The sequence below is a fragment of the Nanorana parkeri genome, unplaced genomic scaffold (genome assembly GCF_000935625.1).
Source record: "Nanorana parkeri isolate BGI_ZX_2015 unplaced genomic scaffold, ASM93562v1 scaffold810, whole genome shotgun sequence".
NCBI lineage: Eukaryota > Metazoa > Chordata > Amphibia > Anura > Dicroglossidae > Nanorana > Nanorana parkeri.
Window position 1 is genome coordinate 564,165 of NW_017307078.1, and position 26,521 is coordinate 590,685.

At 42.1% G+C, this 26,521-nt stretch overlaps 1 protein-coding gene across 1 annotated transcript in view; it reads left to right on the forward strand.

Moving 5' to 3' along the window:
- Positions 1–26,521, forward strand: part of SIPA1L3 (signal induced proliferation associated 1 like 3) — a 157,521-nt gene that overhangs the window by 33,147 nt on the left and 97,853 nt on the right. Inside the window, exon 2 of the mRNA XM_018565070.1 lies at positions 8,493–8,620. The gene's annotated coding sequence lies outside the window, so the exon portion shown is untranslated. The remainder of the gene's footprint in view (positions 1–8,492; positions 8,621–26,521) is intronic.

Consider the following 26,521-nt stretch of genomic DNA (forward strand, 5'->3'; position numbering starts at 1 on the left):
ATATATAAACCTGACCCAAGTGTTGCACTTTTAAGGGCAAGTGAAAGAAGCCTTGGAATGCTTGGAGAGTCCCTTTTCTCCCCTTGTGTGCATGGCACAGTTCTCTTACCTTGCTGATAGTGTAGGAATGTTCTGTGCCCGCCTGTGAGTGGGTTTCTAACAACAAGCTCTATCTCTGCTGGGCGATGGCATCTTGATCTGCTCTTTATCAGCCGCTGATTTTCTTTGCTTTTATCACTCTGGGAAAGGGTATCGGCATTCTTGAAGTCTTATTTTTTTTTTTTTTGCCAACTCTTCTAATTATGGTCATTTAGTTCAGTGATCCATGAAGTTAGTGCTTCCAATGCACCCCTCACATCCTTTACAGAGCAGGCATACAAATGTCATCTTTTAGCTCAAGTAAAACTCATAGGTAGATTTCAATGGATTATTGTGTGAGGGAGTCTACAGCAGCCAAAATAAGCATGGCAATAGAAGGTTGAATAGCAGAAAGTCAATTATTGAAGGTGGTAAAACTTGGACCTCTGCATGTTATCTGCTTATACTTTGGCCCCATTCACACATAGCAGTAGCGGTTTACGCACAAACAAAATGGTGCAAACAGTAACCTATGCACAGATTCCATGCGCTTGCGGCTATTACTATAGCCGGAACGCGCAGAATCCGCCCATAAAATCGCGCTTGGACTATTTTTGCATGAGTGGAAAACTGCTCATGTGTAAATGGAGCCTTAAAGAGACTCTGTCACTTAGGAGGAAGGAGGCTTACTGCTGCTGGTCTGAAGTGCAGACACTTAGCAGCCTCTCGAACCTTCCCATCATGGCCGAATACAGGAGCTTACTGCAAAGTCCTGTCCTTACACATTCAAATTGGCCCATCACTATGATGAGCAATCTCACTGGCGAACAAAAATGTTTGAGAGGTGGAAATGGCAGGCAAGTTTTTGCAAACTTTGCCTGGTAGAACAGACTGAAAATTGACCTGACAAAAATGTTTGGAAGACTGCTGCAGATATGTGGAGGCACCTCTAGCAGATTGCCCCCACCTTTCCCCCCAGTAACCTCTGTCAGGTTTTTGGAGTCGCAACAGAAATGTAGTCAGTTGCCCCAAATGTTTATAGTTGCATTGGAATACCCATTGGGGGATTTCCACTCTTATCTTGCCGTGACATCTGCAAAACTTTAGATATCCTTGTTTATTTGTTCTGGTTGCAAAGTTCGTCAGCACAGGGTAATGAACAACAAGAAAATCTAATACTTCCTCATCCTACCCAAAGTTTCACTTATGACTCTTGTAACAATAAAAGTTTAGAACTGGAGGTGTCAGATTATACCCAAGGTGCCTGTGCTCCTGCCCATTGTGCCTTAAAGAGGAACTTTACCCATATGCTTGATATGACAACAAAGACACCGTTAGAAATGTTTAGTAATGACAATCAAAGCAGGTTGGCAGAACTCATAATGCAAGGGTAAGGATCTGTCTGCCAGAGTCCCAAGATTCTATAGAAGCAGATGATTCGAAACTCAACCCACTGACATCAGAAACACTGTCACTTTCCGTGGAATAAAACATGCAAATATAAGTAACTATTCACAGACTATTGTACATACCCACAGGAATAACATTTACATTATTCTACTGATGTATAGATACTAAAGGAAGTTATTGTGAAGGCAGTTGCCCGCAGCAATCATTCAGCTTCCAGCTGTGCCGTATCTAGTTAATTGTACAAAATGAAGCCAACGTCCGATTTTGGTTACTTTGTGCTGGTGAACACTTTTCGGTTTTTAACATGTTTTGTTATGACCACAGCTTCTCACAAGATGGATCTAGAATGTCCTCATAAGATAGAGCTAGGATATTCTTATAAGATGGATCTAGAATATTCTCATAAGATGGATCTAGAATGTCCTCATAAGATGGATCTAGAATGTCCTCATAAGATAGAGCTAGGATATTCTCATAAGATGGATCTAGAATGTCCTCATAAGATAGAGCTAGGATATTCTCATAAGATGGATTTAGAATGTCCTCATAAGATAGAGCTAGGATATTCTTATAAGATGGATCTAGAATATTCTCATAAGATGGATCTAGAATTTCCTCATAAGATGGATCTAGAATGTCCTCATAAGATGGATCTAGAATGTCCTCATAAGATAGAGCTAGGATATTCTCATAAGATGGAGCTAGGATATTCTCATAAGATGGAGCTAGGATATTCTCATAAGATGGAGCTAGGATATTCTCATAAGATGGATCTAGAATGTCCTCATAAGATAGAGCTAGGATATTCTCATAAGATGGATCTAGAATGTCCTCATAAGATAGAGCTAGGATATTCTCATAAGATGGATCTAGAATGTCCTCATAAGATAGAGCTACAATATTCTCATAAGATGGATCTAGAATATTGCTTTTATGAATTTACTTTCATGAAACTGATCATTTCATGAAAGCTTGTCTTCACCAAATGCTCTTCTTTTCCATTTTGGATACTGTGGGATCGTGTTCAGAAAACTGCTAGCATTGTGTTCAGATGTTTGTAATTTGTTGGTATGTCAAGCTCAAGTTAAAGCTTGTCTTCACCAAATGCTCTTCTTTTCCATTTTGGATACTGTGGGATCGTGTTCAGAAAACTGCTAGCATTGTGTTCAGATGTTTGTACTCCATGTTGAGATCTTCCAGATAGAACAGGCACAGCTTGGCTGCACGATCAACTGCCAGGTTATTCTTTCTGATGTGCATTCATATGGAGAATCCACTAATCTAAAGTGATGTAAACCCGTTTGCACGTCCGTTTTCCCTCTGTGGCTGGTTTGAAATGCCGATGTGAAGAGTTTTCCCTCTCACGGTTCTGCTTTTGGGTGGCTCTGTCCCCTTACAGGGACCATGGCGCCACCTACGCGTGTGCGCTCCCGTCTAAATACGTGGACGCCTATGAATGCATCCACTGGATCCTGTGATCCTGGAGGAAAGCCACTCCCCCTCTCTTCCTTCCAGTTGCTGACTGACAGCGGCTTCAGGCTGCGCTGACCCTGCATGTGAAGGGCACAGGGAGTGCGCTCCACAACCCGGACGTTCAAGAGAAGCAGCGCTGTGGACCTGGAGCCACTGGCAGTGAGCAGGTAGGCTAATTTATTTGGCCTCCTTTATAAAGAAAAAAAATGTGTTGGGTAATGTTGCATTGCTTAACATTACCGAGTACATTTAAAAAAGGCAGAAGGTTTAATACGGCTTTAAAGGATAATTAAAGCCTCGTATGTTTTTTTGCATACATCTACAGCTAGCAAGCAGTAGATATATGCAAAATATTTAAAAAGGGTTAAAACTTACCTGTGTCTCCGCCACGTACTCTCGTCCGAAGATTTGAAGATTCTCGGGTGGCCGCAAAGCATCTTGGGGAATGGGCAGCATGCACAGTACAGATGTTCGGCCGAGAAACGAGGAGAGACACAAGGCAAGTCAATGTAGCGGTGTGTACCCGCACAGACTCCGTAAGACAGGAAGTGCAACGTAGAGACTGGATCAGAGACTCCTGAAAACGACTGGGAAGATGATCGGATCAAGAGGCATCACTTAAGGCAAGTCCTTCCACTAGCATGGGGTGGGGGGAGTTGGAGATTTGTCTTTAATGTCACTTTAATATCAGGTCTCTCTGACTATCAAGCCAATGACTTCAGTGGCTTCGGTACTTGCAGAATTGCTGTCCTGGACCAACCATGCAGATCAGGAGTTGGGAATTTACTTCTTTTGGATACTTGGTCCAGGACTGGCACTCCAAAACATTGAGGCTGTGGGATCAGCATGACAGCCAGGAAGTTGGGACTTTCAAGAAGAGCTTAGATAGGGAAAGGGGGGAAGGGTAGAAACGGTGTTAAATGGAGGGTGCCACACCCCTGGTTTTGTATTACAAGAAAAAGGGTATTTTGGAGATTGGGGTTTTTTAGGCACTCAAGACAATGGATTATATAAAAATGTATAACTTTTATTAAATACATGGTTAAAAAGAGGAGCTCATATTATAAAAGAAAAAAGCAACTCAAGAGGAACACCTACAAGCTCCACCAGAATCCTGAATTGTGGCTAATTATAGTTGCATAGACATATTAATGGATTTGTACAAACAAATTCAATTGTAGGTCGCACCCCCTACAATGTGGTTGACATTATCTAATTGACTAAAAAGTTATAATTTTTATATAAACCATTGTCTTGAGTGCCTAAAAAAAACCCCAATCTCCAAAATACCCTTTATCTTGTAATACTTTCAAGAAGAGGCCAGTGATGACAGCCGCTGCATTTCTCCCAGCATAGGTTTTCTTTAACTCATGTAACCTGTTACGTTCGATCTCTATGTACCTACGCAGGACTGATCCTTAAATCCATTTAACAAGTCTTTGTTATGACATCACTGTGCAGAACAAGTCTGTGCCTTCTGCATGGCCTGCAGTCACAGATGTAACATGTTGAAGTCATGGACAGTTCATGTATTGTCTATGGTGATGGGAGCTGCATGTGGGAGGGGGATGTAATCCCACTTAGTATTCAGTGGACGAGTATGGTAGTATTACTAGGCAGCCCACGGCTCGGCTTCCTGCTCTCATTCACCAGACTGTATATCTCTGGCCAGGGAGAGGACGGATCTGTGAAATGGGTGCTACAGATAGCAGGTGATTGTATGTTTGTGCTCAAATGGGATTGTAGCTGTGTGTGTATGTGTGTTTGACACGCTTGTGTGTTTTGTGCAAGAGGATCCGCTGCAGGACAAGTACTCACTGCAGAGAAGTGCTGTGTTTATTCACCATGTGTGTTACGCATGTATAATATACAGCATGGGTAGTGTATGTGTGTGTATATCCCTGTACACAGATTACGCTATGTTACTAACATTCCATATCATTGATCCTTTACGTTTAAGCCTTGCTAAGACGAGCAACCTGCTTTTCATGCCATAAATTGCTCCCCTGAGAGTTGTAAAGAGGAAACATAATTAGGATTACACAGGTAGGGCTGTACCCAATATCTGGGTGTGTTTGGGTTTCAGTGATTACGGGCGGTCTAATTTTTACAAGGATGTAAAGCGTTTAATATAGTAGATGTGCTTGGGGCATCAGGAATGTCTGCACAGCAACATGCTCATTAACGGTCCCGATAATACCATATATTAAGTGCTGGGTGACACGTTGGTACTTGTACTGTTGCGGTTAATTTTAGGTCTGTCTTGCCGTCACCCTAGCTTTCTGCTTGCCTTTTCTGCCCACATTTTATAGCCATTGTGAGGATTGCATGCTGTGCCAGCTTTTTAATTGTATCCGCAGGCTGCTAGGGTGGAGCCTAAAAGATGATGTCATGCACCATAAAATGATGTCATGCAATGACTGATGGAGACTTGACGGGCACATTGACGCCCTGCTTAAATCTTGAGGCTACACCTGTCACTGTCAAGTAGACTGTTTGAAAGATGAGCTTACCTAAAGCATGTAACACGCTTAAGGAGGGCCAGTAAATTGTATTATTAAACAACAGCATTTGTCTGACTGGCAAAGTCCCAAACTTTGTACTTCTATATATGCGTATATCAGTTCCTTTGTACTTGCATTTTTAAATGACACCTAAAATTCTACTGTTAGCCCTTTCTTCTGTTAGCTTGGCTTCTTCCCTCCACCCAAAATCTTGTCCGTGATCTATGATGAGACTAGAAATATGGGTGCTCTTATTGCTGACTAGGTAATGACATCAGGAAAAGGATGACCATCGTGGCAGCTCCCTATCTCTACTCTTGGATTCCCTTTTAAATGGATTCAACCCACATTTTTCTTTTTATATTGTGGAATAACAATGGGAGAAACTTGGAACATATTCTTTGGTGGCAACACCCCAAACCGCTAGATACATTTGGGAATTATCACAGGGAGACCTCCCCTGTTGGAGTTACGAGGGGCTGACTCAGCCCACCCCAATGCACCTATAACTAATATCAGGACACTGGAAAAGATTACAGAACATTTAGTGCTTTTAGCTCTTAAGTGATATTTTTCCCAACGTACTGGTGTACCGTGGTAGACTGGATTCGGTAGCAGAATGATGGACTGGATGATTGGAATAGACCTGACACAATTCATCATTGCTTTACAGTCAGCGATGGGGAGATTGGCTGATATAAACTGAATAGTGAATGTGTATGATAATTGAAAGGAGATACGTTCAAGGTTCTGATCGTTCATTGTCAGACTGTTAGATTTCTTTATGAATGGCCATTTTTTGCTTTGACAGTTGCTACATCTGCTGCTAAGCCTTTGGTCTATAGATAGATGGATTTATAATTCACCCAATTTTAATGGGTTTAATCCAACTTTTATTAGAATTTGCTACTAAATGCAGCACTGCAGAGACTTGAAGCACTTTGCAAGTAGCCTGTATTCATCAAGATATGGTTGCCTGTAATCCTGTAATCAGGAAAATAGGAAAGATACAGGCAGGCTCAAACCAATAGTGCTCACTCAGCCAATGCTAGGAACCACGGGCTGCCTTCTCAACCAGGGTGTCACTGGAATCTTGACAACATGCAACAAAACACAGAGCAGGCGCTACCTCCTTGTGCACTATGTTTATTGACCAAATGATGAAATAAAAGAGTAAAAAGGTACTCACTAGTCCAATGGTCCAAGAACACTGTATGGGGTGGGTGCATGCTAACATGTTTCGGGGTAAAGAAAACCTTTCCTCAGAGCAAGACCAAGAGAAGGTCTTGCTCTGAGGAAGGGTTTGGTTACCCCAAAACGCGTTAGCAAGACCCTTTTAAATATATGCTTAATATTTCCCTTTTGGTATTTAGGGTGCTAAATTGCCTACTGGTCTGGATAGCAGGCAGGTCTGGATACTTGCGCATGTATTGTCTCCAGAAGCACCAAATCTTGGCATGCAGTATTAACCCCTTCGTGACTGACGACGTACAGTGTACGTCGCCAGCATCGGGGCTGTTTAAACAGACTCCCGGCGACTTTTGCCGCCGGGAGTCTGTTTAAACTTGTAGAGCCGACTGTCGGCTTTAGCGCCCAAAGCTTTCATGGCTGTCATGTAACCCGCCTCTCCCTTCTACCTGCACCTTTCTTATTGGTGAGTGGGGCCACCCATCACATTTTCTGGTCAGTAGAACCAGTAGGCAGTATGCAAAGATGGGCTGCACGGCATTTCATTTTTATTTTTGTCAGAATGCAATGGAAGTTGGGGCTCCATTAGCTCCAACCAGTAGCCAGTTTGCCACCCAGAGTTTTGCTGGTGTTGGAAAATCAGTGCCGAAATCGGAAGACATGTCAGTCCCACTTAGGACCCAGGAGATGCCAATAAACTCATATATGTTGGCATCAAACTGGGCACTAGGCCCATAAAGCATATTAAGTTGGGTACAAGCATAGAAAACCTTGGTGCTTCTTGCTGCCCCCCAGTGCCTGGCTGGAATTAATGCTGCAGCCATATTTACTTTTCAGTGGCTTCCAGCAAATAGAATGTTGGTACTGGAAATTTAAAATCACTATAGCCAGTTGCATTCTACAAGCCCTCAACAGGTCGGGTAGTTTTTTTCTTTTCTTCTAGTGATGGCAATAGAAAATGCTCCCCTACTTGCTCTACCAGTAAAGACATAGACAAAGACAGTAAACTCCGATAACCTCTTCAATTCCTACAAAGACCAACCAACTGATTGCAGTTGATGATGGTGGATTTCAGCGCATGGAAGGTGTGATCGGCCTCATTCACACAGACCACCTGCATTTGTTCTTTTCAATCACAGGAGAAATTCAATCAGGAAAGTTTTTAGTGTTTTGTATGTACAGTGTTCATGTTTACATACAAATCAGGGTCATGGGTTTAGGTGTTCCATACAGACTTTTCCCTCCAAGCTCCCTTGTATTTATCAGAATGCGCTGATCGCGTATTTACACATGTTGAGATGCGTTCAGAGTATCTTATCTGCCCATGGACACAGACTTCTATTATTAAACACAAACAATGTATCTTACGCATGTAAACGCAGAGCACGCATTATACAATTTTAAAATCATTACATGCATTGATATGTGTTTAGAGCAGTCCAATAAATGAATAAAAGTGCATATAATCGCATGTATGTCATTACTCCTGTGACTGATGCCATAGACTGCTGTAGCGACTTTCTGAAGTCTTCATGGCTCAGTAACTTTGTAGCATGTTACAGTCCCTTTATGGCAGATCGGTTTCTAACGCACGAGTTTCCTGTATCAAATATGATGTCATGCTTTTATTCACTTTTTGGAAACCATGACGTCACTTCCTGTCTGGCGCTTTTTTCCTGCAGCAGTCCGTAGCCCACACACTTTTTGGTTATAAACAAATCTATAACACAGGTTTCACTCACTGTGACTACATTGTTACTGTGCAGCTTCTGTGACATTGCTTCTCTTTTACCCATGCACAGATCATTCATTCTATGCATTTCTTTTATATCTTTTCAGACCAAGAATACCTTGTTCGGCCCTTACAGTTGTTGTATATTTTGGGTCTGACGGCTGGAACAGTTTTTGCGTGGATTATGTGACTACTGGTGCCTAAACCTACAAAGGGATGCTGAGGAAGCCATAAGGTGAGTGCACCACCAACTTATTCAAAGATTATTGTATTCTGGAGTGTAAATCATTTTCAGCGGAATAATTGTCCAGCTTACTAGTTTTTCTGATGTGTGTTTTTTTTCTTTGTACTTACTATTTGTTGGAACCTGTCAGGTTAGACATATGACAGTGACTATTGCCAACTGAGTTTTAAAGCTGCAGACTCTGTTCCTGTCATCCTTGTCCTTGCTTCAGTACTCAGTCAGTCACTGACCCGAAACAAGTATGCTGCCAAAGAGACATTACTGACTAAATGATTGTGGGGCTACCCCTGTCCTGCAAAAGTTATGCGTTTGTTTTATCTAGGGGGGTCAAATAAAGCAGATATACTTACCTGATCCTACATCCACTGGGCTGCTACACTGCTCCCCATAACTTCTTCTTCTCTGAATGTATGACACTAACTCAGGAGATAAATCTTAAAAAAGTACCTTAACTAAAAATGTGTCTTATTTGTGTATCACTCGGCTGCAAGTCCTCCAAATCATCTCTGGTCTGTGTGTGTGTTCCAAGGAAAACACTAAACTCAGGAGTTAACCCGCTCCAAGCTCACTCCCGTGAAGGACTACAATCTCATGTTTAGTTTACTAATTTGTATTGAGATCGTAGTCCATCACAGGGGCAAGCTTGGAGTGGTTTAACTCCTGAGTTTAGGGTCACTTTAATATCTTATGCTAGGTCCACTTTAAGCTGACCTTAGGAGCACATGAGTAGAGATATAAAAGTCTGCAGAAACCTACCTGTAGTAGTAGTAGTAGTAGTAGTAGTAGTAGTAGTAGTAGTAGTAGTAGTAGTAGTAGTAGTAGTAGTAGTAGTAGTAGTAGTCCTAATAGTAATAATAATAATAGTAGTAAAAGGGTGATCTAGCAGGGATCTGGTTCCAAGTTTAAAGCTGTAGTTGCAGCTCACAGGGGCACTTCTACCAGCCACTACTTCACTTGAAGTAAAAACACACTGCAAATGTTGGCATCCACAGTGCAGGGTTTCTGTGGGTCACATGACCTAATGTTGTTGTTGTTGTTGTTATTACATGAAAATCGCGCGATTTTGAGCGATATTGCGCGATGAGCGATATTGAGCGACTTTTTCCTATTGGGCTGTATGCAATCAGGAGCAATATCGCTCGAAATCGTTTGAAAAAAGGGTCATGTAGGAGCGACAAGCTACCAGCGACGAGCTACAAGCGATATTGAGCGTCGAGATGTGAACAGCTCCATTGAAATGGATTGGAGAAGCTACATAGAGCGATATCGCTGCAAAAATCGCTCAGTGTGAACGGGGCCTTATACAGTATTTATTTAGCGCCAACAGTTTGCACGGCGCTTTACAATATAAGGAAGACATTACAGTCCCAATACAATTCCAGACAAGATGGTAAGGAGGGCTCTGCCGTGAGGGCTTACAATCTAAAAGGGAGGGGCCAGTGATACATGAGGAGGTAGCGGTGTGGGGATGAATTGTTTGAGAACGTGATGGTTCAGTGGTTAGGTTGAGGTGGGGTAGGTTTCCCTGAAGAGATGAGTCTTAAGGGATCGCCTAGAGGCAGTCAGAGTGGGAGATGGGACAATGTTGGGTTTAAGTGACTTCACCCAAAACTGGAACATCAAAGGACCTGCTTATTACAGCCAACAGGCTCAGTTTATACCGACCATACAACCCGTCTCACTGTCCCGAGTGAATGCCGAATTATTTATTCTAATCTTTGCTTGATGGATTCTGGATTGGTCTGGCTAGCGCCAGAAGCTTATTAATAATTTGGAATCTGTTATATTTTTTTTCATCCAGCCAGCAGGCTGAACGCAAAAAAATATAACAGTGTATGGCCATCTTAAGATTGTCCACCAGATTGAGCAAGATAAGTGTGTGCAACTACTTGGTTCATATAGCAGCAAAGAGCCGAATGGTTAACATGATTTAACCTAATGTAACACAGCTTATTCCCATGGAGAGTAAATCTGTGTTCACTAGGTTTTTAATTAGTGACTGTAATTTCCACCGGATAAAATCCAGGCCTTCAATCTAAAAAAAAACAAAAAACGGTTTCATTAAACACGAGATTAAGAACGGTAATATTTTCCAGCGCCGCTCGTCCTCTGTAAACACAGTCCCTTCTCTTTAGTAAACATTTTTATATTTTTATTTTCATGCGGAGAAGTCCTTTTTACTATTTTATATGTACAAAATATAATTACTTTTTAACTCAATTTGTTTAAATAAAGCAATATTTTATTTGTTTTGTGCTTGGCCGACATTAGATAGTTTGAATAATCCACCGCTAGGATTAAAGGATCATTTCTGCTGAGATTGAGTAGCTGTGTGAGAGAGCCAGCATTAGACCAGCTTGGAAAAGCTTTCATTTCTGCTATTGTGGAGAGTGGGATACTGGGAGCAGAAAGGCTTACATTGCCGGATTTGTGATGTGACCGCTTCATATTGGCGATTTCTTAAATGGTGATGTTAAATGTTTGGAGATGGTTTATGTCTGGCCATACATGAGGGAAATTGATCTTTTTTTCCCCCTAGGTAGCCATTGTGTAGGAAGATATATTACATATCTGCCCTTCAGTACCTGTCACTTGAATACCTCTCTTTATTATATTCAGGCAAATCAAGCAAGTTTGCAAATAAAACTGTTCCATTTATTTGCCTTTTCTTAGGAACCTCTGATGTACTGGGATCATTAAGGGCTCTGTTTAAATATACTTCTGTATTTTTATATATATGGTGTAGGCATGTGTAGACATTGGGCTGTCCCTGGGATTCATTGAGGGCCTGTTCACATGATTTTCAGGTCCGGATCAGGTGCGGATCTGCAGACGTGGTGCTACTCATGCAGTGCGTTTTTGACGCGTTTTTGGTCCGGATGCTGACAGTTCATTTTTTTTTTCTTCAAGCCGTGGGGCTGTCGGTATGCAGATTATAGTTTACTAATTTGTATTGAGATCGTAGTCCATCACAGGGGCAAGCTTGGAGTGGTTTAACTCCTGAGTTTAGGGTCACTTTAATATCTTATGCTAGGTCCACTTTAAGCTGACCTTAGGAGCACATGAGTAGAGATATAAAAGTCTGCAGAAACCTACCTGTAGTAGTAGTAGTAGTAGTAGTAGTAGTAGTAGTAGTAGTAGTAGTAGTAGTAGTAGTAGTAGTAGTAGTAGTAGTCCTAATAGTAATAATAATAATAGTAGTAAAAGGGTGATCTAGCAGGGATCTGGTTCCAAGTTTAAAGCTGTAGTTGCAGCTCACAGGGGCACTTCTACCAGCCACTACTTCACTTGAAGTAAAAACACACTGCAAATGTTGGCATCCACAGTGCAGGGTTTCTGTGGGTCACATGACCTAATGTTGTTGTTGTTGTTGTTATTACATGAAAATCGCGCGATTTTGAGCGATATTGCGCGATGAGCGATATTGAGCGACTTTTTCCTATTGGGCTGTATGCAATCAGGAGCAATATCGCTCGAAATCGTTTGAAAAAAGGGTCATGTAGGAGCGACAAGCTACCAGCGACGAGCTACAAGCGATATTGAGCGTCGAGATGTGAACAGCTCCATTGAAATGGATTGGAGAAGCTACATAGAGCGATATCGCTGCAAAAATCGCTCAGTGTGAACGGGGCCTTATACAGTATTTATTTAGCGCCAACAGTTTGCACGGCGCTTTACAATATAAGGAAGACATTACAGTCCCAATACAATTCCAGACAAGATGGTAAGGAGGGCTCTGCCGTGAGGGCTTACAATCTAAAAGGGAGGGGCCAGTGATACATGAGGAGGTAGCGGTGTGGGGATGAATTGTTTGAGAACGTGATGGTTCAGTGGTTAGGTTGAGGTGGGGTAGGTTTCCCTGAAGAGATGAGTCTTAAGGGATCGCCTAGAGGCAGTCAGAGTGGGAGATGGGACAATGTTGGGTTTAAGTGACTTCACCCAAAACTGGAACATCAAAGGACCTGCTTATTACAGCCAACAGGCTCAGTTTATACCGACCATACAACCCGTCTCACTGTCCCGAGTGAATGCCGAATTATTTATTCTAATCTTTGCTTGATGGATTCTGGATTGGTCTGGCTAGCGCCAGAAGCTTATTAATAATTTGGAATCTGTTATATTTTTTTTCATCCAGCCAGCAGGCTGAACGCAAAAAAATATAACAGTGTATGGCCATCTTAAGATTGTCCACCAGATTGAGCAAGATAAGTGTGTGCAACTACTTGGTTCATATAGCAGCAAAGAGCCGAATGGTTAACATGATTTAACCTAATGTAACACAGCTTATTCCCATGGAGAGTAAATCTGTGTTCACTAGGTTTTTAATTAGTGACTGTAATTTCCACCGGATAAAATCCAGGCCTTCAATCTAAAAAAAAACAAAAAACGGTTTCATTAAACACGAGATTAAGAACGGTAATATTTTCCAGCGCCGCTCGTCCTCTGTAAACACAGTCCCTTCTCTTTAGTAAACATTTTTATATTTTTATTTTCATGCGGAGAAGTCCTTTTTACTATTTTATATGTACAAAATATAATTACTTTTTAACTCAATTTGTTTAAATAAAGCAATATTTTATTTGTTTTGTGCTTGGCCGACATTAGATAGTTTGAATAATCCACCGCTAGGATTAAAGGATCATTTCTGCTGAGATTGAGTAGCTGTGTGAGAGAGCCAGCATTAGACCAGCTTGGAAAAGCTTTCATTTCTGCTATTGTGGAGAGTGGGATACTGGGAGCAGAAAGGCTTACATTGCCGGATTTGTGATGTGACCGCTTCATATTGGCGATTTCTTAAATGGTGATGTTAAATGTTTGGAGATGGTTTATGTCTGGCCATACATGAGGGAAATTGATCTTTTTTTCCCCCTAGGTAGCCATTGTGTAGGAAGATATATTACATATCTGCCCTTCAGTACCTGTCACTTGAATACCTCTCTTTATTATATTCAGGCAAATCAAGCAAGTTTGCAAATAAAACTGTTCCATTTATTTGCCTTTTCTTAGGAACCTCTGATGTACTGGGATCATTAAGGGCTCTGTTTAAATATACTTCTGTATTTTTATATATATGGTGTAGGCATGTGTAGACATTGGGCTGTCCCTGGGATTCATTGAGGGCCTGTTCACATGATTTTCAGGTCCGGATCAGGTGCGGATCTGCAGACGTGGTGCTACTCATGCAGTGCGTTTTTGACGCGTTTTTGGTCCGGATGCTGACAGTTCATTTTTTTTTTCTTCAAGCCGTGGGGCTGTCGGTATGCAGATTCTTCCTCTGAGGTCACTTCCGCCCTCTCGTAACAACCACTTCCCTTTGTGTATGTAAAGCTGGTGATCAGACATGTATCACATGTTTGCAGGCATGTTGATGGTGCTGGCTACAGCAATCTGCAAAGAATGAGCTTGCAGGAGACGTCATTATTGGGTACACCCGATCTTGAGGCTCCGGGACTTCAAGGGTCAGTTCTGGAGTTTATATGAGGATTTGTGAGCTCACCCGGATAAAAATTTTTTCCTTTGCTCGTATGTCCATGGAAAGGTAATGGGCATGTTTAAAATGTTTGCAGTTCAAGTCTTTACCTCTACCCCAACCTGTCTGTCTATCTCCCACTCTGACTGCCTCTGACGTCATAAAAAGTGGAGCAAGAATACATTTTTATTTTTTTTTTGCTTGGCAGCATTGCGTTCCGTTTCCGTTGCGTTTTTGCCGCGCTGGTGCATTTCCTGACCGGACAAAATGTGACATGCAGTATTTTTTCTGTCGTAACCTGAACGGACTGCCCACGTGAGAACTGTAGCCCATAAAACACATAGGGATACATTGGGATGCATATTAGTGCAGAAGCTTGCGGATCAGGTCAGCACAGAAAACAGACGTCGTGTGAACAGGCCCTTAAGACCCCGTTCACATATAGCGACATACCTTTGCAGCGGCCGGGATAGCGCGACTTTCGGGGCGACGATCCAGGGACGATCCAGCGACGGTAGCGCGACCTTCTCCGTCGGGCTCCATAGGAAAAAAAGCAAAATCGCGCGAAATCTGCCGAAAAAAGGGTCCGGTAGAAGCGACTTGCGACCGCGACGCGCGACATGGAGTTAAGACAGCTCCATTGAATAGCATTGGCCGGCGACTTCTCGCGATATCGCGCGGCAAAAATGCGCGATATCGCGGCGGAAATCACGCGACAATTCGCTATATGTGAACGGGGCCAAGTAAGGTGCCATCTTAACCTCTATTTAGATTTCAGTTGCCATGGTGCTGGACATGTGATCAGCTATGATACCAGCCATTTGAGGGCTTGAAAGTTCGGTTGAGAACTGAAATAAGCACACTAGTAAACTTGACAGTTGGCATGTCTGAAAAGTAACAGTTTTGGGAGTCATTACATTGGTGGGTAAAATGACCTGAATGCCCCAAAGACAGGCTGATGATTGGCTGACAGGGGTCTTAAAGGGATCATAGATCAAAGGGATCCAGGATGCCTTCTCTGATATATAAATCTGCCAGTTTTTTTTCTTTTCATTTGTTTCTTTTTGTGCATGTTGTCACTGAACGCATGTGCTGCATAAAAATGATTATTAATGCAGAAAATCCATTTAAATCTTTCTGCAGTATTCTGTAGTAATTACAAGTGTGGATAGCATTAGTTGTAAGGAATATTTCTGTTTACTATCAAAGGATTCTATGGGGTGGTTCTGACCTACCAAAATGGCCCATGATCCTTAGAGCAAGCGCCTAAATTTCATTATGGATGTCACCATTACTAATTTAGGCAAATAAGGTCTGCCATAATTTTTGATAAAGGTGCCTGCATTTGTGATTTATCCTAGTTTTCTATTTTCTTATGACACTATATATCCTTCTTCAAGATGTTGTGTATTCAAGGACAAAACTCTACTTGTATCATGTATTTTATCCACCCCCTGCCCCCCTCCTGCTTCTGCCCTATGTGTACATGGGTTTAGAGGCAGCCATGTTTGCTCATTACATATACAGCATCCTGTTGATCCTCTTTTCTTACACCAAATCTGCTTTAAAACATTCTGCAGCCTGTGATAGTTATGACCATGTGGTCATTTTTAGGCTTTAAATTATGTGACACTGACATGCATACATACATAATTTTTCCTTCACTCATGGCTGGAAATAGGTATTTTTTTTTATCTCAAATCCAATAAAAGCATTTTTTTTAAATTAACGGAGGGGAAACAAAAAACCTAACCGGCCTTGGTGATGTCACTTGGCCTTCTCACAGGGTCCTGGGGAAGCTGAGGATCCCAAATCTAGCCAGAAGACTCTGCAGTTCTGTACAAGAGTGTGTTTTTATGGGATCTGGGATCCTGTACTCTTCTGGGGTTTCATTAGAAGGGATGTCATTCTCGTTTAGACTAGCCCACCAGAATTCTAGTAACGTGGGTATGTTTTAGTTTTTTTTTTTTCCCTCCGAATGTTTAATTTTTAAAAGTGTGTTTAAATGAGCAGATTTGTTTGTGGGGAAGGGGGTCTGCTTTATGCGGGACCTTTTACATAGAAGGTCTGCTTTAATGATGGGGCTGCTTTAAGGATCTTATAATGCAGATAGCCTGAATGCTGGATTTCATAGAGGGAGCTTTGTGATGTTTAGGGCTGTAAGTTTCCTAAGTAACAGTTTCTGAATGTAAGTGGATAGCTTTACTCCGTCATGTTGACTTGAGTATAAGGATATTGTGGATAGTAAACATAGTGGTGGAAATGCAGGATCCTTCTTGCATGACTTCTTTTCAGTATCGTGTTTATGCTATGGCTTTGGCAGAATATTTCTTTCTTTCTTCTTTTTTTTTTTTTCCTTTTAACTAAGTTTGCTGATGAACACTGAGCTTTACTACTGAGAATTTCTAAAACACAAACACCGTGTCTCCCATAGTGTCTGCACAAAAGCAAAAATTTCCCGGTATACTCACCAGCCAGCCTGCAACAAAATGACACTGCCTAACTATTAGGGTTAAAAACAGAGCTTTTAGTTGACCAACTTTTTGCAAAATATGTGGAAGCCACACTGCCTCATCAAGGCTCGTCTGTGTAACGTGGTCCTAACTCTGAGAGCCTCCATCTTGGAGCAATACATAGCAAAGGATGAATTGGGTGTAGGTTTGCCGGGAGGTAGCCCAACCTCCGAATTAACGTAACGGCGTTCGGACCCAAAACCCGAAAGAAAGAAAAGTATGAAACACATTTTTTGCCAGCTTGCATGTCTACAGCTGCAACATGGCTTTATTTTTCATCACAGCATGCATTTTGTCCACCCAGCTGCCCTTTTTTAGCGCCATCTCTGCAGTTGAACTATCCTGAATTAACTAGATTGCCCATGTGGAAGGATTCATGCTTGTAGCAACCCTGTGAGGTGCTCTCTGGATTCTGGCCTAAAAGTGTTACATAAAAGTCAGACTAATTGAAAGGACTTGTTGACACTATTGTAGTTGCAGCGTTTGCTGACTAGCATTAGCCATTTACTGATTGGTGTTATTTGTTGCTTGAAGCTGCTCTTTAACTTGATATTTGCAGTTAGATGTGCTTGTTGGCATTGCTTAGATATTCCTTTCAATTTATGTCTTGCTGTAAACATGAGAAGGGCCTGGATATGGCACTCAGAAGCTTTGCCTTTGATCGTTGTATCAATTACACATACTTGTTCAGCTTGTAGGAAGGCACCAACCGGTCCCATGCCCTGAAAATGTGGTATTTTATGAAGCGTCAGAATGTGGATCGGTTGAAAAATAGTGTTAGATAGACGTAGGCTTCGATATTTGTTATAATGGGCGAGGACAAGGAGGCAAACTTCAGGTAAGAAGGTTCCTTACATACAAATGCAGACCAATTCAAGGATAACTAAACCCCAGAAGAAAATATGTAATTTTGTTGCTTTCCAGTTCTTTGATTTTGAGACCTCAGTTGTTTTCTTTTTCATTATAATTTTTTTTTTTGTAGAGATACACTGATACCGAGTGTTTGGGCTTACTTAACGGAACTCCCTCTGACTGGCAGTGCCGAGGGAGCATGGAGTCGGCTTCCTTTCCAATCAGGAAGCCGGGCGGCGAGTTATGACCCGCCTCCCGGCATCCTGATTGGCTAGGCAGCTGGCTTCACTTGTTGCTAGGCAGCCTGGCTTCCTAACCAATCGGGAAGCTGGGTGGCACATCATGACCCTCTGCCCGGCTTCCTCAGGAAGTGAAGCCAGGGTTTCGATAGAACACAGGCTTCCCAGGCAATCAGGAAGCCGGGTGGAGGGACATGATCCACACCCGCCCTCCTGATAATCGCGGCACACGGCGCCGGTACTCTGTATCGGCGAGTACCGGGGGAAAAAAATAACGGTACTCGATAATGAAAAACTGGCATCGGTGCATCCCTAATTTTTTTAATATAAGAAGTACCTTACCCTGATCTGGTATCGGCTTCTTGCAGTCCCTGTACAGCAGAGTTCATTGGGGCTCATTTAAAAAAAGGCAGAAAGCAATGTTAAAAAGTGTAGTAATTCATAGCAACCAGTTAGAAACCATAATCTGGTAGTAAGCAGATCTGGGTGTTGTAATCTTACTGCACACTTGCAATCAAATGCTTTTAATGAAAATTATTATTTTACTTATCGTATTAAAATTGAAATTGTTAAATACAACCACTGACTACTTTAACCATGTGGGTACTTTAACCTCCTTTCATTCCATTTCACTACCATAGGATCATGCAATTTGCATTGGAGGACCTGAGGATGCATGCATCCTGGGAGGAGTTTACACAGCTATGACATACTACTACTACACTTCCTGTCGGATCCCCAGGGATCAGTATGGGGCTAGCTTTTCCTGGGGTCAGGCTTATTTGCATATGAACCCTGGGACTTTGCAGCCCCCCTCTGAGGCAGAATGGAGTTTACAGAAGTATTGGGCTTCAGCTCAGGGTGCAAAGCGCACCAGGTACTATGTTTGTTAGTAGGACCCTGACTAGGTCTCTTTAAATTAGGTTTCTAGTTTCTTTAGAAATAGGAATGGCACACATGGGACATTTATGCATCAGTATGCTCCATTAACCTCCCAAAAATTGCATTCTCCTTCTACCATCAGTTTCAGTGTTTGCAGTTGGTTTTCTGTTTGCTTTAGGAGCACAGTCATTTCCACCACAAGAAAAGGGTTTGTGAAACAGTCAATTATTTGACACCGATCTACTTCCTTCCCCCACAAAGTGCTCACAATGGATCATTGTCTCGACATTCCCAACTCCAGGCTTTCCAAAAAGGCCTCAAATAACATGGACGTGTTTTGAAAAGGGCTTTTACGTTTTTATTACAGCACCAGTCCCCCCTTGTCCCTTTCGAACAAATATCACGGTGACAGGGTTTCATACGCTACATTAATAGCTCTTTGTCCCTGTAATCCCCGTGCCTGTCTTTCAAGACAGTATTTCAAAGTGTTTGTTTTTACTGCATGGAGGTGCAGTGTGTTCCCACCCTTAGGCAGCTGCACATGAACTGACTTCTATAGTACACTTTGAATGATGGCTGCCTGGAAGTGATTGGGAACTGATATGAAGACAGACATATCTCTCACCCACCCGTATGTCTATATTGCCAGAGGATTTGTAATTCTAATCAGTCAGCCTTGTGATTCACATTTGCACAGCAGTAAACATAAAATCACGAACTACTGGTTCAGCTTTGCAGTTTACTTTTGTCAGCTTTATGCTGCGCTAAGTATCGGCGTCATCACATTGCTTTCAGCTGTTTGATTTTCTGTTTAATTGGAATTTTGTTGTAACGGTTGATCGAGATCAATGTGTTAACGTCGAGCGTTTTGCGTTATGCCCAGTTTCTTTTACCAGAGGATACCTTTTGCATATTTCTTCTGCCAAAAATCTCTCCTCCTTGTTCATTGAGGGACACAGAAATTCAGAAACATTTGCTTACACTTCCGCCTACAAAAAAACCCAGCGGTCAGCCTGGTATAACTTCTTTTGATCCCAGCAGGCCCCAATTTTCAGCTCGTGTCCTTGGAGAAATGACATCTTTTCTCTACTGTGAAAACTTGAAGCTTTTTTTGCTAAACATTTTCTCAAGGCACTTTTTTTCTTCAATTAAAACTTAATCTGCATGCTGCCGAGCTAGTCTCTTAGGCCTCATTCGCACCACATGCAGATTACGGTACCTCCAGATCAGACCAGACTGTTTCCAGACCCAATGTATCCCTATGCTATTTCTGGCCTCTGTTCCCACCAGCGCAGTCCCTTCCAGACCAGACTAGAAAAATACTGCTTGTCCTATTTTGTCTGGTCTGCAATGCACTGGAATGCATCAAAAACGCATGGAACGCACCTGTAAGACCATTTTAAGCTAAAAAAATAATAATTTAAAAATGTTTTCCAGTTGCTGCAAAATCACGGTAAAAACACGGCAAAAATGCAATGCACTATGTTCCAGATCTGGTCTGGAAAATTGTGTGAACCCAGTCTCGGGCCTCATTCACAAGGATGTGAACAGCCGTACAATGTGCATGTCCATGCAAAAAGTTGAGCACCTGACCCTTCCTCTCCCAGTCTAAGGCTGGGCACACACCTTACAAGCATCGCAAGATCGTACTAGGCAGATCGTACTTGCGATGATCGCAAGCCACGCCCCATGAGGGGCGGGCTTCCGATGACCGCAATGCCGAACGGGCAGTGTGCGCTTGCGCACACCGGCCCGTCCGGCTTTTATCTTATGAACATGCTACACACCCGCCGAACATCGTACGATGCTCGGCGGGTTTTGAAACCTGTTCGGAAGTTTAAAGTCGTGCGACCTTACAGTAGTAGAGGTTGCACGGCTTCCACACACCTTACGATAATCGTACGATCGCGGGATTTCCCGCGATTATCGTACGATTATCGCAAGGTGTGTGGCGACCTTGAGTGCTGCTGTATAGGGAATTTCAAGGGAGACAGTTTCTCATAAGGTTCCCCCAAGTGACACTCTGTGCGACATATGGCGTGTAATGAACTGGTACGATGCTGCACGGCATATGGGTGCGTTCACTTCCGCACAACGAACATGTGACACCGGTTCATTTGGTAGATGTTGAAGAAACGCAGTTCTCTATTATGTCCACCTCGGGACTCACAAAAGTGGCTTTGTTGCTTATGATATGGCTCAGTCACGTGACATGGGGGGAGGGGAGGGGGTTGGTGGCTGATTAGTTATCAGCAGGTCCCCATCAGGTTTGCTGTTTGGGTTTTTTGATAGGATAATGCCTCCATGCTCACCTACCTCGGATCGAGGTAGAGGGGTATTTAGAGGGGTAGAGGGGTATTTAAATCACAGCTGTTTTTATTACGTGTTGTGTCTCCTTCAAAAATGGTTGTGTACCCGAAGCATTTCATAGTATTATGAAGCTATGTTTTTACACTGCTCAGATTTATGAATGGTTTAGGGAATGGAGCAGAAGCGGCATGGTTTGAAAAGTCCCTTGTGCAAATTCTAATGATTAATGGTCCATGGAAGGGCATGTTCTTTTACTGTTAATGTGTGTCTACTGGCTTGTAGGTTTCTTTACCTATGGACTACCTGCTACGCTGAGAGAGTGGTAGAATATGGCTGGGCTGTTGATCTCTCTTTTATATTGATTGAAGTTCTGCACATGTGTGCTTAACATAGGTCCTTTATAGTGAAATGGAAAAGTGATTTACAGTTCCTTTTTCTGTAGTGGAATTGGATGCTGGAAAATATGTGGGTAAGGAGTCTGCGGTGTTTCCTTTGAACACAATACTCTTATTTAACAACTGAGCCAACTACAGGATGAGGCCAAGAGGATTCTATAACATTGCCTTTCTTCCTGAAGCAGTCGTGTGGTTGAGCAATGGGCTCATGATATGAGGAATGATTGGTAGGAAGTTTGGCACAGAAAGGCAGTTGTGCCTGGGAATTAAATGTATAATATTGGGGGTGAAGGTACACAATATAGAGGTATTTAACATCAATCTAGACCAGGAGCTTATTTCTAGGAGTTATGTAACATTGGTACGAGAGAGACTGGCAGGTTGGTCATTCTTAAAGTGGATCTAAATCCCTACAATATGACATTTGGTTTGCTAAAGCAAACTTCTTGATAGCAAGCTTGTGTTTAGATTTTAGTGACTAGGTTTAATTCTGATAGTCTAATGGACTGGAATAAAAATAATTTCATTGTATATGTATGGCTTCTTAGCTAAGTGGGCAGAAATGCACAGTAGTCAATCAGATTTTAATTTACTATAGTCAGATTACAACACATTATACAATGCAAACACTTCATACCTGTTGCATTCCATTTAGCTGTCAGAAAAGTCATATACATATGCAGATAAAACAAAATTAATCGCTCTGACTGTAAAATATAAGTGAGGTGTGACTGGTTACCTGCCTTGGGTAAGCCAGTTAATGACAGGATTGTTGCTCTGTTATTAAACCAGATATAATAAAACGTTGTAGGGCATCTTTAATAAAGAGAGGTCAGACCATTGACAGGTAAGTAGTGATTGGAGTGCGTGCACTGCAGTTGTGTATTTTGCATTCCATTTTTATTGTAACTAAACCCCGCAATACTTCCACTCCAGCAATGAGACGTCTATGAGCGCCTGTGCCGGCCCCATCATCTTCACCCGGTCTTCCTCCTAGTGGAATAACGTACCCCTCACGCATATGCATGGGAGGTAATTCATTTGTACACCCAGCAGATGCACTCTAAGGCCTTGTTCACACCAAGCGCGGAGCAGTTGCAGACCGGATCAAAACTGCGTCCAATGTATTCCAATGGTATTTTTTGCTCCAGTTCACATTGCAGCGTTCAGTTCCAGAGCAGGTAAAAAAAACTGCTGCAGGCCCTATTTTACCAGCTCTGGATCTGTTTTGGAACGCATGCAAATGCATCAAAAACGCATGCAAACACCCTGGAACACACAAAGCCCATTTTACACTAAAATGTTTTTTTAAATTATTTTTTAACCAAAAACGGCCCGGAACGCATCAAAAACGCGACACAACCCACTGCACTGCGTGTGCAGAAACCTGGGCAGATCTGCTCTGCATTTGGTGTGAACAAGGCCTAAAGAAGATAGTAAACAGTCAGATAAGAAGCCTTTATTGCAGAAGAGACTTGGTATAACCTGTCCTAAAAGTGCCTATGGTAACATCAATGCACCTTGTGGTGTCAACAGGTTCCTTATGTTAATATTCAGATCGATCCCAGCGCTCTTGTGGAGCCTGTTGAATGCTGTCAAATGGCTGGTGCAATTGATGCCTGCAAGGTTGAAAGAACATCCCTATCCCTAACTTTATCAACAATAAGAACATCTTATTGTTGATAAAGTGCTGACACAAAATGCAACTCTGAGTATGGGTTTGGTTTTATAGAGCTTTATGCGTTGGCCATACATAGCAAGGGCAGCATAGCAGGAGGTAAGCATACATAGTATACTTTTGGTATATATGGTATACTTTTCCATGGTCATGGTCACCAGTCCTTCATATAGGATCATTGCCCTCATTCTGCAGTCAATTTGTGTATAGAATCTTAACTTTCCATTATGTGAAAGGGAGACTTGTGATGGTTGCTCTGTCACAGGTGAAGTTTCCTTCCAGCAATGAAGGCTGCCGTTGCCCAGTTTACAAAAGCAGTGTTGTCACTGTGTCTGCAGAGGTGTGATCTGCTCTGGAAGTAGCACTGGTTTTGTAAGTTGTGCAGTAGTTGTAAACTCAGACTCGAAGTCTCAGCTGTGACAAATACCTACTGTCCTGACAGGACCCCTTTAAAGAAGTTCTCCATCTTGAAGGTAGAAAGTAGAAAATCTGTTCTTGTGCTTCTTGCCTGAAAATCCATCCGTTTATGTGTCTTAATAGCTCAGAGTTGCGTTGTATTTTTTTTTTTTTCACATACCAACCAACCTTTTGGAAACGTTGCTTTGAATAGGTTTCCAGTGCCTGGTAATACTTGCTAAGTGTTAGAAAAATGAAATGAGAGCACCACATTTAAAAAAAAAAATCAGATGTGATGTGAAGGCGCTCTACAAACATTTCCTACAGCCCTTGGGATGCCCTTGTTGACAGTGAGCTGCCTCCAAAGTTCGGGAATTGTACCACTTGCACTCATTGACTCAAGAGGTCCAGCGCTCCTACAACACAGATCTACTGGGTCTCACATGCAAGGTACAGTCTGCATTGACAAGCAGGGGGATTCCAATGTGGGGCTGTATTGCAGAGAAGGAAAGCTGAGCAACTCTTTGAGCTTTGGTTTCCTCAAAGCTCTTGAGGGTTTAGACATTCTGAGCTGGTAGACCCTGGAGTGGGATGTGTTTAGCTTAGAGAAATGAATTAAACTTTAAAGCTTTGACGTTTACTGGTGAAGCAGCTGTATGGAAAACACAGATTCAAGAGCTAGCCTCATAAAGAAAGGTAGGCAGTTGTTGATGTAACTGCTTGAAAACCATTTTTTTGTTAACATTGTTTGAAGTGTCCCTTTAAAATTCCCCACTGCTGGACCACACCACTTAGTGTTGGTGTGTCAGTGATCAGCTGGAGGACCTTCCTATGGATGTGTGAGTCAGTGTGTGTTGTACCTCCACCCTCAGCCCAACCAGCTCTTCCACTCTTTCACTGCTGGCATATGTCTGACTTGCTTTCAGAGAAAGAATGCACAAAACTGCTGCGTTTTTTTTGGCTGCCAGATCCAGGGATCATCTCCTGATACCACAGAGATCCCACTGTGCTCAACAGGGACAGGCCTGCAATGCAGTGTACTAGTACTGTGAGCGAGGAGTCTATATAGGACGCATTTCATCTTCTCTTGTAGCTTACCCTCAGCAGCTTTTAGTGATCCCGGCTCAAACTTGGCAGAAGCAGCAGTCAGAGCGGAGTGGTCCCCTCCAATAAATAAGTTCCTGCTGCAGTTGTTATTACTGAATCTGAAGACGTTAATTAGTACGCTTGGTTATGAGAATGCCGCAGAACCAAACTGATCAGGCTTGCTGCTTTTATCAGGATGAGGGATTATTTTATAAGGCAAAGAGTGCTGCCATTTCATTAACTCAGAGCAAGCAATCAGAAGTCATCTTTTTTGGCATCATTGATAACAGAAGAAACTTGGATGCTATGGCGTTCCGCACAATTATTGCTCTCCGCAGTGCTCTGTATAAGCCTATTTGGAAAAACAGACAATGTTTCAGCCCGTTACAGTTTTTAAAAAAACCTAATTAAATCACCTCATACGTCGTCCAGCCGTCCTCTTTCTAGGTAGAGCTGCCCATATTCTCACATCTGCCTAGAGCAAGGGCGGCTGGACGCCGTATGAGATGATTTAATGCAGTTTGAAGTCCAGCCGTCCTTCACCCCCATCTCTCCTAACTGAGACTCCATCCCTCAGTATGGAGCTCTGCCTGGGAGAGAATGTGCAGAAGCCTGAGCTTTGCAGCTGCGATCGAGTGATCCCTATTGGAATGTTTCCAGGCTTCAATGTAAACATTAAACATTTTTTATTATTAAATATGCATTTCTTTAATGTTTGAAAAAGGTGAACTTGGCCTTTTAAAAGTTTGGGAACCTAAATGTATTAAGATGTAACTCCTGAGTTTAGTGTCACTTTAATAGACTAAAATGTAGCAAAAAAAAGATTTTAATTCTTCCGGTTTAGATCATTTTTTATTATTAATTTTTTTTTTTTGCGCTTTAAACCAAAGTTTTAATTTTGGTTCTGTGGGTATTCACAGTACATCTGAAGATGGAAATACAAGATAATGCTACTAAAATATTTCCTCATGTACACTCCATTAACCAGTAAAGCTTTATGGATCTAAACCCACAATGGCAAACCATTTCTAAAAAGTTGGCTGGCAGAAGAGGGCTACAAAATATTTCACTTAGACAATACAAGTCATTGCAGCAACAATCACTACACTTTTATTGCCAATATAATTTGTGATGCAACTTTTAGTTCATTTATGTGTGTTATTCATGCTGTTTAGGGGAAATATACTCCAATATTATCTTCAGGAAGGCTGAAAGGCTCTTTCCCATAGCAACCTCCTTTCATTTCCTGATCAATGCACAAATAATGACAGCTTGTTGTTCAGGGCCATCGCTACACGTTGTTGATATTTCACACATAGGCTGTATTGTCGGTTTGATGTGGGAAACTGCGTCTCTCCAGACAGATATTATCAGTGTGTATTGTCTGCTTCTAGAGAAAACACAGCACAGAATTCCGCTTCTCTACATTGCAACTTTTCCATGACAAATAGCACAGATTTACTTGGGGCCGTATAACACTTCTTGCATGAAGATGAGTCTATGGAATGTATCCGTAACTCAGAGAATATTTATGGTATTTGATTTTTTGTTTTTTTTGTTAAGTTTCTGCCTTTAGGGCCACATGTTGCAAAACTTCATCCACCCCAGGAATCGCATGACGTTATTTAATGTCCATACACAGAAAATGCCTTGTGGTGAATGTTAGACCTTTACGGAAGAAATGAAACTTTTATGAACACTGCTTTTGAAACCATTGCAATGTTAGGGGAACTGACTTTTCGGAGGTCAGACCAGTACTGGGTAGATTCTGATTGGATACTATGGGGGTTGCACTTTTCACATAGATCTTTGGTATGTGTTTAAAGACTCACAGGGTTATTCACAAAAGGGTAAAGAGTTTGGAGAAGGCAGAAGAAGTGAACAATCTCTTCACCCTTTTGTGAATAACCCTGTCAGTATACCTTTCTGTTACACCCATGTTTAGGGTGTAACATAAACCTGTTCAGATTGCAAACCCCCCAATTACCTGAATTGTGGAGTGGTTCATTCTGCAGGCTTGTTAATTGTTTTGAATTTGAAGGCTGTACTTTGCTCCATCTAGAAGTCTCAT